The sequence below is a fragment of the Chiloscyllium punctatum genome, chromosome 5, assembly GCF_047496795.1.
Source record: "Chiloscyllium punctatum isolate Juve2018m chromosome 5, sChiPun1.3, whole genome shotgun sequence".
NCBI classification, from domain to species: Eukaryota; Metazoa; Chordata; class Chondrichthyes; order Orectolobiformes; family Hemiscylliidae; genus Chiloscyllium; species Chiloscyllium punctatum.
In genome coordinates this window covers 50,101,766-50,114,341 of record NC_092743.1, presented here as the reverse complement: position 1 = coordinate 50,114,341, position 12,576 = coordinate 50,101,766, and the positions used below count along the sequence as shown (strand labels likewise).

The 12,576-nt window shown below is 37.2% G+C and overlaps 1 protein-coding gene across 2 annotated transcripts in view; it reads right to left on the bottom strand.

Annotated features, from left to right (window-relative positions):
* calb1 (calbindin 1) overlaps positions 1-12,576 on the bottom strand; it is a 79,236-nt gene that overhangs the window by 11,199 nt on the left and 55,461 nt on the right. The gene's annotated exons all lie outside the window — the stretch shown is intronic.

Sequence of the window (12,576 nt, the reverse complement as noted above, 5' to 3'; positions counted from 1 at the left end):
TTACAGATATTCAACTACAGATAAACAAGATAAATTATAAAAGTCTAAATTGTTTTGTCTATCTCAATGACCAGATATGTTGACATTAATTCTATTATGTGGCTGTTTTCTGTCTTTGTACCAACATCTAACTTCAGAATTCCCAAATTACTTGGCCAAAGGATGCTTTTTGTTTGAGTTGACAGGTTGTTGCATGATGATTTATATTAAAGGACATTTATGTTGTATGATTTACATTGTGAATACTGTGTCCAACAGGAAAGGTTAAAGCATGCCACTAGCAGATGTAAGACTTTAAGTATCAATTTTGAATTCTTTTATCAGACTTCATTGCTTGCTAACTTCTGCCAATTTCCTGGTTTTGTCCTATTCTTTAATAGCTTTCAATACGCATTGCCTCAAATATTATCAACTGAAAACTGTAGTCAATAGGAAGGAAATATTATTATTTTCCATGTATTTTTGATCAATAAAGGTTCATTATTAGGTATGCAATAGGTGATGTGGGATAATGGAGGGGCCTAAGGATTCGTAATGCCTTCAAGGTTAGGTTGACACAAACATCGATTACTTGAAAGTGTAAATAAATACAAAATGGTCAAAATGATACCTAAACAACATATAATACAGTTCAGTTTGATGAACATTAATCATTTCTTCTATACTTCATGAAATCTTCCTTTCTCCACTTGCCTGGATGAGTGAAATTCTAACAACAGTCAAGAAGTTCAACACCATTCAAAACTGGCACTCCGTCCACAAAATTTAATATTCACTCTGTTTATCACCAAAGCTATGTGAACTATCCACAAGGCACACTGCAACAACTCACCAAGATTCCTTAGGAGCACCTTACAAACCTGTGACGTCTTCCACCTGAAAGGACAAGGTCATCAATATATGGGAACACCATCGCCTCCAAGCCACTCATCATACTGACTTGGAAATGCATAGCCGCTCCTTCAATGGGGCAAAATCATGAAACTCCCTTTCTAGCAGTACTGTAAGTATACCTGCACCCTAAGGGCTGCAGCAATTCAAGAAGGCAGCTCACCATCGCCTTCTGCAGGGCAATTAAGGACAGGCAATAAATGATGGCCCAGCTCACCACATCCACATCATATAACAAAGAAAAAATTAAAAACTTAGACCTTACCACAAATTGAGCAGAGTACTGCTGTTGTTCATTAGAATACTAAATATGCAATTCCAGCAGTAATATTGATATTGTATTTAATCTACTTAAATGCAATTCCTTGAAACATCAATATATATTCTAACTTAACATTATTACTGATCATATGATTTGAAATTCAATTCAATCCTTGCTGATTTTGGTTGTTCATAAGCTATTTATTTCTTTTTGTTTCTTCTGAACCAATGACAAAGATTCTTGCCAAGTTGAAGAGTTTAGACATAAGTACTCTGTCACAGATTTTGGGGAAAAAAATTAGCATTGTTATAAATCCTCAAGATTGAACATAACATAATAAATATCTGATGAAATTGTACACATTTAAAACAAAATATTTCATTTTCAGGTATATTATAGATAGAGAAGTAATGTGTAGACCACCAAATCTCATTTGGGAACAGTCATTGATCATGATATGAGTGACACTTGCTCCACTACCAGTCTTGTCTAAACTAATCCCTGCCAACAATAAAGTGGAGGAAACAAGGTTTATCCAACTGGAACAGGCAATCAGGTAGAATGTCAATGGCTTTGGAGATGGTAGTGTTGTTGAATTGGATATACTCAGGCACTTATGAAAACTACCATTAGATTTTCAGATTGTGTCATCAAAGAGTTGCATATTAAAAGGAAGAAATAACCACAAGAGAATATATGATTGCAAAGTCTTATATAATTGAATTTTATTGCAGCTTATCGAAGTATGTAAAGTGAACCTTTTCCAACCCATAATCTGTGCTACTATCTGTTCCAGAATCATACTTTCAGGAGTTCAAAGTTTACAAAAACAAAGCAATTTCGTATTAATTTCATACATACCTACAAGTTAGCATAGTATAGTATTGTATGATGTATGAATGTATCATTTTTAGAAAGCAATAAGTAGGTGAACCAGTGCATGTAATGTTCTGAAACAGATCGATAGAGTTTTTCCCGGAAATAAACTAAGGGTAAACTTTGCAACATGGGGCCTCTCAAAATTTACATTGTGAAATAAAATACAGCAGATTTTTCCTCATTTTACTGCTAATGTGTCAATAAAAAATGAGCTTCTCTAGATCACATAAAAAGTGAAAAGCAACTATATGAACCTTACAAACATGCAAAATGTCTTTGTCAACAAAATTTTCCCCACAGAGTCTGAGTAATTTTGTTTATATTAATCTTTCTTCTGTCATCAAAATAATAAGCATCAGAGTATATCTTTGATAATGCTCTTTTCATATCTTCTCCAGCACTTTCTCTGTCAGTTCAATGGTAATCAAAAATAATTCATGCATCCAGCTCTGCAGTCTGCAAATCTTAGTGAAAATAGATCAAAGAACTTATACAGGCCATTTAATGGCTCAGAACTCAGTCTATCGGTGGTTTCCTAAAATGTACTAAACTTGCTTTGGGTGAGGTGTCTTGTCCGGAGGTTCCTAAATGCTTCCAAATGTTTCCAAATGGCCCCATCCCTGCCCCCACTAAAGTTTTTTGAAAAAAAAAGCTAAGGTGAGAACAAACTTCTTCACTCAGTGAGTTGCTAGAGTGTAGAATGCATTGCCTGCAAGTGTATTTAAAGTAGGTTCAACTGAACCATCCAAGAGGGCATTGGATGATTATTTAAACAGGACTATAGATAAAGGCAGGAGATGAGCACAAAGGTAAAACATCAAATATGATGGGCTGAATAGCCTCCCTCTGCACTTAAAAATTCTGTGATTCACATTCATGTCACATCTTTTTCAGAATGGATGAAATTAGTCTTCATCAATCGTGATATCAAATCGTAATTCATCATTTTACTGCACACTATTTTCTTATCTATTTAAGTCAATAGCTGAGCATGGAGTAAATAAAGCGGTTGATTCAATCAGTCCTACACTCCTGTTCATCTGATAGTGTTATTTTCTTAGCTAATAAAGCATATTATTTAAGACAAGGTGAAATGATACAGTATCAGTACTAAGCAACTGAATAAGCTGGATTTAAACTCACAACTAAGGTTGGGGAGTCTATGGACAGGATACAGAATGATTTTTAGACTGGCTCTAAAACAAAATTGGAAGTAGGGAGTAAAGGTAATTATTTGGACTGGCAAAAATTAGAAAATGACATTCCACAGGATTGGGGACCAATATTGTGTCTGAGAAATTGCAAATATAATTTCAAAATCTGTGGAAGACATCATATTGAAGTTGTTTCTTTATGCAAAGAAAGAATGCAATGAAGTATAAGACAATAATAAACTTGGTGAAATGAAAGATGAGTTTCAATTTAGATTAGTATAGATGCTGCATTTTTCTGAGAAGAATATGGAGGCCGCAAATTGCTTGGATAATATGAAACTGAATGGATAAATGAACAAAACGATCGAAAGTACAAATTCACACATCACAAAAGTATTGAAGCAAATTACAAGGACATTTGAAATAAAACAAATAAAACGCGGAATTTGTTTCTAGACAATTGAAAAGCAGAAAAGTGCTATTAAATTTACATAGAAACTTGGTCAAACTATTCTTAAGTCCATGAATAGGACTGGTCTATATTTGATAAAAGACACGATGAAAGGGCAGCACCTTGAAAGCTAGTGCTTCCAAATAAACCTATTGGACTATAACCTGGTGTTGGGTGATTTTTTTGAACTATGATAAAAGAGGTGTAGTAGAATTTGAATGTGGTGAAAAACAAAGATCAGCAAGAATAATGCCAAAATTGAAAGGATATAGTATTAGGAATTCAAGAAAAATTCTTCACACAAACAAATGGTGAAAATATGTAAAATATATCCCAAGCAGATGTGGCAAATAACAGTTGGATGTAAGGGGAAATACATCAGGGAGTACAGGAGGGTGTGTTTTGTGACTAAATGAAGAGAAATGTGAGGGTTTTGCGTAAATGCCAGAAAAGACCTTTTTAGCTGAATTGCTTGCTTCTGTGTTATAGTTTCACTTATTACAAATGTGAAATTTGTAAGATTCTTATGTTTAAATTATTTTTTAATTTAAGGTAATATTAGAAAATCCTGGAAAGGAATTGTGAAAAGATTATAAAACTCTGTCCAACGTTAGATTCGTTAGATTTCATGGATTTGTTACCATGGGACAGTTTTGAACTTGCAAAATTCTCATATCTGACTCCAAGATTTCAAACAGGAAGAGTGAGAGGATTGTCTCACAGAGAGTGAAAAGACTGTGTGGTCAGCAGAGAGGAGTTTGTGTCTCTTGTGAGTAATCAAGAAGAAACAAGGAAAGCAAGATTGTCTCTGGTCAAAGAGATACATCCATAGCAATCTATGGCCAAGGCTGGACAGAATGACCAGACTAAGCCTTACTATTGGTATTTAGTTTGTAATTTCTCCAGAAACTGAAAATGAAGTGACTTTTGAAGGATCACTCAACATTACATCTTGGCAAAACGGGGAGAAGTGAACCAGTTTAGACATTAAAAGTAATGATGGATTAGTTGAAGATGTGGCAAGTAATATGCCTCAGTGATCAGTGTTGGTGCCACATTTACTTATAATCTATATAAATAACTACCTTAATAATTAGATTCAGGGTGGCTAAATTTGCTGATGCTACAATGCAGGGTAGGAAAGTTGTGGTGAAGCAGGCATAAGAAGTCTGCAAGGAGATATAGTTAGATTGAGTGAGTGAGCAAAAATTTAAAATGAAATATAATGCAGAAAAAGGCCACATCTTTTTTAGCCGACAGAATAGGCAAGTAAGATATTATTTTATTAGAGACAGAATGCAGAATTCAGATATACAAAAGGATATCTCTCTACAGGGATCATAACAGAATTGCTCTTTGCTGGACTGGAAATAGGTACACAGGAATCTGTCCGAATTTAGACAAACAAAATTTCACAATTGTTTCCACTATATTCATTGAAATGAGAACATGATTACATCAATTACTGAACAGGAAGACAGGGAAATACAATGATGATTTGGATTTAACTTCTGAGTTTGATTTGGCAAAGAATATTCACCTAGATCCTAAATTCAATGAGGTAGAAGTTAAAATTTATTTTGTGTCATTTGAGAAAATTAGGATAAAGAAACCAGACAGTTTTATACCAAAACATTTTCATGGAGGAAATCATTTGGAATACTCATTGCTTTCAGATGTATAATCTAGTGATTATATTATGAAAACTGCTGTTCTAAACTGATAGGAGTTAGTAGCAAAGCTTCCAGACAATGATTTAAGAATCTGAGGAAAAGACAGGATAGATTTTAATGAAATTTGCCAAAGGAAAGGAAGTTACATTCAATAGGTGAAATATGGCTGAGAAAATGGAGCAAGATTTTCTAGAGATTCTAGTTAGTGAAAGAAGTTAAATAAAATGACCCCTTCAGAATACAATCCCACCAAGAAGCTCAAAAACAATCTAGGCTAAGAGCTACTGCAATAATAGCTGATGATTACAACATCTCTCATGACATGTGAGCAGCATGAGCCTGTTGTTTACAAACCCGAGAAGAAGCTGGAGAAGTCTGATTGGTTGCAGTTATTAGAATGTAGAATACTGGTTGCATTTGAAAGATAGCAAAATTAAAAGAGGGATGCTCCTCAGAGTCATAAAATATTGTGTGAAGGAAAAAGGCGATACAAAGGGACCAACGTGTTATATTTGTCCTAAGAAAAGACATCTGAAAGCAGATTGTTGTAAATTAAAAGCCAAAATGGATGGCATGCAGAAAACCTTGTATCAGTAGATGGCGCCGATGACAAACCAATCGCCTTGAATGTAGTTACCAGTGGAAAAATCAAAACAGAGGATTTGAAGGAATTTGTATTCAGAGGTGAGAAGTCCACATTTGCCAGTAAAATGGGCAAACAATTAATATTCTTAGAGATGTTGGTCAAATCAGTGGTGGGTAGGTGAATTGAAATTTCTTTATTAACTGCTTAGGAATGCATTAAGGATATTCTTGGAGCGTGCTCAGTTGTTCCATTGCATAACAAAATTAAAACTGTGTCTAATTTACATACTGTAGTCATGGGAATTTTACTGAAGTTGCATGTTAATGGTGTTCATTTCATACTAAGAAATGATCTCACCAGTAATACAGTCCTTCAGCAGTGTCACCTCAGTGCTGTGTAACATTTTGAATTGGAAATCTATAAAAGAAATCAAGTAATGTGCAAAGATCTGAAACTATCTCTACTCCTACTGTGGAAATTATTGTTCCAATTTGAGATATGTCCAAAGTGTCAAAAAGTTTGGACTTGTGAGATTAAAGAGATTAGAATATTAGGCTGAGAGCAAAGCGTTAAAATCAGCTGGACCTGGCTGAATTAAATTTAAAATTAAATCTAGACAAATCCAAAACCACAGGTATCAAAACAAACAGTAGCAATGTTGAAGCTGATGGTGGAACAGGGCAAAAGATTTGAAACGGAAGGACTCTGCCATATCTAATACTGATATCATGGAGTTAAGGAGGAATATTCTTATAGATGGTAATTTTTGTGCATAAATTACAACTTCAGAATGACAAACCTATTGCCTTGTGAGATAATAATTGGACAAAGCTCATTCTGAATGGGAAAACAAAAAGCTGTAAAAAATTAGAACATGTTGTGAAACATAGACAATCAAAACCTTCAGGCTGATTCTCAAAATATTTTTAATGAATTATTTAAAACAACTAAGGAGGATTTTACTCAGCAAAAGACTAGACAAGGCACTGTTAAGCCTACTTCTTCTGGAGGAACACTTAAAGTGAACAGTGATGCTGCATTAAAACAAGGAAAATTCACCAATATGGGGGGTTGTAACCTCCTGTCTTGATTTGGTCACTAAAAAACACCTATAGCCATGAAAGGACTGGAGATCCAGAATTTAAGCCTGAACTGGATTGTTATAAGACTGTTGCCATCCTGATGACAACATATTGTCTAGTTTTAAAGAAGAACAAAGAAAATGAATGAATCCTGAAATAAAGAAGCATTTAGACAGGGAATGTCTTCGAGATCTGGTTCCAATTACTGTTATTCAAAAGAAGGACTGTAATATTGTTCTTGATAAAGCTAGTCAGGCCAAACTGAGTGTAGAATTTTCTAATCCAGAACACAGAAAAGTAATAAAATATACTCAGAGTGGAATAGGAGATTTCCTAAAATGCATCTTGGAAAGTGAAGCCGCTAGTAGCAAAATGAAAAACCGAAAGAACTGCTGATGCAGAAGCAAAAACAGAACTCATAGAATCATAGAATCCCTAGAGTGTGGAAGCAGGCTATTCTGTCCATCAACTCTACAACGATCCTCCAAAGAACATCTCATCCAGACCCATCCACCTAGCCTGCACATTTCTGGGCACTATGGACAATTTAGCATGGCCAATCCACCTAACTTGCACATTTTTTACAGTAAAACAAAGTCCAAAGCTCAGCAGGTCTGATGGCATCTGTGGAGAGAAGATAGAATTAACCTTTCAAGTCCAGTGACCCTTCTTCAGTTCTGAAGAGGGGTCACTGAACATTAAACTTTAACTCTGCTTCCTCTTTGTTGATACAGATTAAACACTGGCCTGATCTTCTAATCCGGGTTGGAAAATATTCTCTGATGCAGATCTGACTAAATGTTATCCATTTAAGTCTGGTGTAGACCAGTTAGCTTAGTTACCATAGGAACAGGTTGGGGCTTGCTGAGCAAGTTGCAAAGTTCTCACAGCTGAAACCAGGGCAAACATCACTGGGGAGGCTTTCTGCCTCCAAGATTTTGGGCAGAAAGAGAGAGAGAGGGAAATCGTACGGATCAAGGACTGTAGTTATCATGTGCTCACCAAAGAGGAAAGTGTGTTCAGTTTGTTAGCAGAAATGCAGGAGAAAAGTGTCTCTGCTCAAGGAGACACTTGTTTTGCTCATTTGTGGGAAATAGGAATCACTGGACTTGGCCGTCATTAATTGGCCATCTCTAATTGCCCTCAAGAAGGTGGTTAGAAGCTGTCTTCATGTGTCCTTCGGCAGTAGATACACCTATAGTGTTATTAGGGAAGGTGGCAGGTGGGGGGTGGGGTTTCAAGATTTTGACCCTGCATTGCAATGTATGGAATCCTGAATATACATGGCAAGTGCACAGAAAATAACCAGGATAGGCCTAACTTTAGGCAGGACTTCTCCAAAAACTAAAGGAAGCAATTTTTGATAGTCACTTGACATTATGACTTAGCAAAACAACATTGGAACCTGGGAGCAATGATGGACTGATTGCTGTCAATAGCAGGTAGTGAATTATAACACCAGTGTGGTGTTATTCAGTAACTAACCAATTCATACCAACCATAAACCCAAATTAAACTAGTTCCACTTGCCTGCATTTGGCCTATATCTCTCCAAACCATCCATACTCATGTACTTATCCAAATGTCTTTTAAATGTTGTGTTCTTGGACAGATTAGAAAATTAAATGGAGGATTAACTTTTGTCTAATTTAGGGTATTAATTGCCTACTAACTAGTGTTCAGCGGATTGTTTGTTACAGTTGAAATCTTAGAACTTGAAATTTTGCTGTGTGCAATCTATTCAGTCAGTCACTGGAACTCAAGTTATCAGTCTCTACAGGGATCATAACATATTGGATAAGTCACACCATCTTGGCAAGTTGTTGAGACTATTTGCTGGACTACAATTTATGGATTCTTGGTCAGTTTCAAACTCACTATTTATTTTCAAGCTGCTTTTATAGTTGATTTCGATATAAGTAAGTAATGAGAGTCCAAGTCATACAAACTGGGCAAGTATTTTGACAACTCTTTGTAATAACTTTTAAATGTAGAGCCAATCATGCCACAAGAATTTACAACTATCTCTCAAAACAGCATCAACACGGTGTTGTGGTTTCAAATAAAAGCAAAATACTGCGCTGCTGGAGATCAGGAATTAATGCAGAAGATGCTGGAGAAACTCAGCAGGTAGCACCTGCAGAGGGAGAAACAATATGACTCCATGGAGAATCATAATGGACAGAAAAATAGAGGCTGTCTTTATGACAGCAACACAGGTTGTAAGGTAAAATGATGAGAGGACCCTCTAAGCTCAAATGCATTAGTCAGATACTTACATGGTACAGGTTGAAGATATGCAAAAACAAAATAGGGCAGGCAATTTTATAACTAAATTATTAATGCAGAGACCCAGGTCATGTTCTGGGCACCTGGGTTCTAATTATGCCATGGCAGCTGTTAGAATATGAATGAGTGGCCATGGAACTGTTGCTCATTGTTGGGAAAAAAACCATCTGATTTGCTAATGTCCATTAGTACAAGAAATCTGCCATCTTTAGGTGGTCTGGCCTATACATGATTCCAGATCCATGTGGTTGACTCTTAACTGCCGCCTGGGCAATTAGGGGTGGTCAATAAGTGACGGTCCAGCCAGCAATGCCCACATCCCGTGGATAAATAAAAATCAATACTGCAAGTGCTGGAAATATGAAATAAAAACAGAAAGTGCTGAAGAATCTCAGCAGGCCCAGCTGTACCTTTGGAGAGAGAAACAGAGTCAATATTTCAAGTCCCATGACTGCTCTTCTTCTATGTTAGACTTTGCCACTTTGATCTTTGATGCATATTCAGAAAATGGGTTTCAATCCCAGCAAAATCCTGCAATTAATTTATCTCTCTTTTTAGGAAAACATGATTGAATATTCTGCAAAGCTGAGGCGAATGTTTCAGAATGGTATTTTTAACTTAGACCACAAGACAATAAGAAATAGGAACAGGAGTAGGCATTCAGCTCATCAAGCCTGATCCACCATTCAATAGGATCATGACTGAACTTCTAGGACCATAAAGCAGTTTGTGTTAGGAGATGACAATGTAAGCCACATATTTACATTGCCGTGCTGCATACTTGATAAAGAAATACTCTTCTGACAGAATTCTGTTTTTTACGTATGCTAGTCCCACCTGCCAGCACCCGGCCCATATCCCTCCAAACCTTACCTTGAAAAGAAAGTTTAACTTCATTTCACCAGTCAAACATGACAGACAGGCAGTTTAACAAAATCAGGAATTGCTGGTTGTGGATAAGTCAGAGATTATACAAAAATCTCTTGCCTGAACTTGCCAATAAACTTGACCTTAGAACTTTTGTTTTCCATCATCTGTCATTTGAGTCTGCTTTATATGTCTTCAGTACAGATTCTTTTTCTGCTGTTAAGTGCTTTATAAGGTTGTTTCAAATAAATAAAATAGATTTGTCACCATCACATCTGACACCAAGTCTCAATTTTATAAATGACTGACAACTCAGTTGGTTGAAAGTTTGCTTTTTGACAATGCAATATTCAGGGAGAGATCAGTGTCATACTGGAACCTTGGCAGACTCTTGATTTCTCAGATACCCTTTACTGAGGATGCCCCTTGGTATCAAAGCCACTGTTGAATGCCTTGACTCCTTGGTGGATTTTTCATTTCCTCAAATCATGCCAGAGTAGAAAGCTGTGGTTCTGAAAAATCTTTTTTATTATTTTGTGCCAAGACAAAAGGATCCATGATCCTTTCACTCTTCCACTTATTCAACTTGGTAACATTGTCATTTTATCAGATACAATTACAGACATGAAAGCCAACTTAGAGTCATAGAGTCATAGAGATGAACAGCATGGAAACAGATCCTTTGGTCCAACCTATCCATGACGACCAGATATCCCAACCCAATCTAGTCCCACCTGCCAGCACCCGGCCCATATCCCTCCAAACCTTTCCTATTCATATATCCATCCATATGCCTCTTAAATGTTGCAATTGTACCAGCCTCCACCACATCCTCTGGCAGCTCATTTCATACACATACCACCCTCTGCATGCAAAAATACCCCTTAGGTCTTTTTTATATCTTTCCCCTCTCACCCTAAATGTATGCCTCTCGTTCTGGACTCCCCAACCCCAGGGAAAAGACTTTGTCTATTTACCTATCCATGCCCCTCATAATTTTGTAAACCTCTATAAGGTCACCCCTCAGGCTCCGACGTTCCAGGGAAAACAGCCCAAGCCTGTTCAGCCTCTCCCTATAGCTCAAATCCTTCAACCCTGGCAACATCCTTGTAAATCTTTTCTGAACCCTTTCAAGTTTCACAACATCTTTCCGATAGGAAGGAGACCAGAATTGCACGCAATATTCCAACAGTGGCCTAACCAATGTCCTGTACAGCTGCAACATGACCTCCCAACTACTGTACTCAATGCTCTGACCAATAAAGGACAGCATGCCAAATGCCTTCTTCACTATTCTATCTACCTGCGACTCCACTTTCATAACTTGTATTGTTGGAAGTTGGGGTCCATTTACAACTGACAGTTTCTCTCATATTTCCTGTGTGACATGAAATCTCATGGAACCAATGGACCTCCAAAGCTGCACAGATGCTGTAAGAGGGGGGTGTACAAGCCAAGTTCACAGTTAATCAGTGTATTGAGTCATTGACTTTCGGTTTTGGGAATTGCTACTATGCATGAATTTCGGAGAACTGAGCAGTGGCAGAGTTAAAGGGAACGTAGTATGTAACTGTTGCTATGGTAGTTACTTGCTTTCCCCCAACATCTTTTGTGACACAATAGGCAGAACTTAAGAGCAAATACACACAGTACTATTTTAGCTATATGTGGTTAGTACTAAAAACACTCTCATTCACTCAATCCCAGGAACAGTCTTTTATTTCCTGATGGTCAGAGTAACGCTTGGCTTCATTCTGCTCTCTGACAAAACTTTAGAACATAGAACTTAGAACATTACAGCGCAGTACAGGTCCTTCAGCCCTCAATGTTGCACCGACCTTTAGAACCAATCTGAAACCCATCTAACCTACACTGTTCCATTCTGGTCCACATGTCTATCCAATGACCATTTAAATGCCCTTAAAGTCTACTACTGCTGCAGGCAGTGCATTCCACGCTCCTGCTACTCTGACATCTGACCTATATCTATCACCTCTCAATTTAAAGCTATGTCCCCTCGTGTTAGCCATCGCCATCTGTGGAAAAAGACTCTCCCTGTCCAAACTATCGAACCTATCTGATTATCTTACATGTCTTAATTAAGTCACCTCTCAACCTTCTTCTCTCCAACGAAAACAGCCTCAAGTCCCTCAGCCTTTCCTTGTAAGACCTTCCTTCCATACCAGGCAACATCCTTGTAAATCTCCTCAGGACCCTTTCCAAATCTTTCACATCCTTCCTATAATATGGTGACCAGAACTGTACGCAATACTCCAAATGTGGCTGCACCAGAGTTTTGTACAGCTGCAGCATGATCCCATGGTTCCAAAACTCAATCCCTCTACCAATAAAAGGTAACACACCATATGCTTTCTTAACAACCCTGTCAACCTGAGTGGCAGCTTTCAAGGATCTATGTACCTGGACACTGAGATCTCTCTG